This window comes from Salvelinus alpinus, chromosome 37, assembly GCF_045679555.1.
Source record: "Salvelinus alpinus chromosome 37, SLU_Salpinus.1, whole genome shotgun sequence".
Taxonomy (NCBI): domain Eukaryota; kingdom Metazoa; phylum Chordata; class Actinopteri; order Salmoniformes; family Salmonidae; genus Salvelinus; species Salvelinus alpinus.
Window position 1 is genome coordinate 18,436,875 of NC_092122.1, and position 1,337 is coordinate 18,438,211.

Sequence of the window (1,337 nt, forward strand, 5' to 3'; positions counted from 1 at the left end):
TATCTCAATAGTTATTACAAGATAGAGAGAGCAGGGCTGTATCTCAATAGTTATTACAAGACAGAGAGAGCAGGGCTGTATCTCAATAGTCATTACAAGACAGAGAGAGCAGGGCTGTATCTCAATAGTTATTACAAAACAGAGAGAGCAGGGCTGTATCTCAATAGTTATTACAAAACAGAGAGAGCAGGGCTGTATCTCAATAGTTATTACAAGATAGAGAGAGCAGGGCTGTATCTCAATAGTTATTACAAAACAGAGAGAGCAGGGCTGTATCTCAATAGTTATTACAAGATAGAGAGAGCAGGGCTGTATCTCAATAGTTAATACAAAACAGAGAGAGCAGGGCTGTATCTCAATAGTTATTACAAGATAGAGAGAGCAGGGCTGTATCTCAATAGTTATTACAAAACAGAGAGAGCAGGGCTGTATCTCAATAGTTATTACAAGACAGAGAGAGCAGGGCTGTATCTCAATAGTCATTACAAGACAGAGAGAGCAGGGCTGTATCTCAATATTTATTACAAGACAGAGAGAGCTGGGCTGTATCTCAATAGCCTTAACAAGACAGAGAGAGCAGGGCTGTATCTCAATAGTCATTACAAGACAGAGAGAGCAGGGCTGTATCTCAATAGTCATTACAAGACAGAGAGAGCAGGGCTGTATCTCAATAGGTATTATAAGACAGAGAGAGCAGGGCTGTATCTCAATAGTCATTACAAGACAGAGAGAGCAGGGCTGTATCTCAATAGTTATTATAAGACAGAGAGAGCAGGGCTGTATCTCAATAGTTATTATAAGACAGAGAGAGCAGGGCTGTATCTCAATAGTCATTACAAGACAGAGAGAGCAGGGCTGTATCTCAATAGTTATTATAAGACAGAGAGAGCAGGGCTGTATCTCAATAGTTATTATAAGACAGAGAGAGCAGGGCTGTATCTCAATAGTTATTACAAGACAGAGAGAGCAGGGCTGTATCTCAATAGTTATTACAAGACAGAGAGAGCAGGGCTGTATCTCAATAGTTATTACAAGACAGAGAGAGCAGGGCTGTATCTCAATAGTCATGACAAGACAGAGAGAGCAGGGCTGTATCTCAATAGTCATTACAAGACAGAGAGAGCAGGGCTGTATCTCAATATTCATAACAAGACAGAGAGAGCAGGGCTGTATCTCAATAGTTATTACAAGATAGAGAGAGCAGGGCTGTATCTCAATAGTCATTACAAGACAGAGAGAGCAGGGCTGTATCTCAATAGTTATTATAAGACAGAGAGAGCAGGGCTGTATCTCAATAGTCATTACAAGACAGAGAGAGCAGGGCTGTATCTCAATAG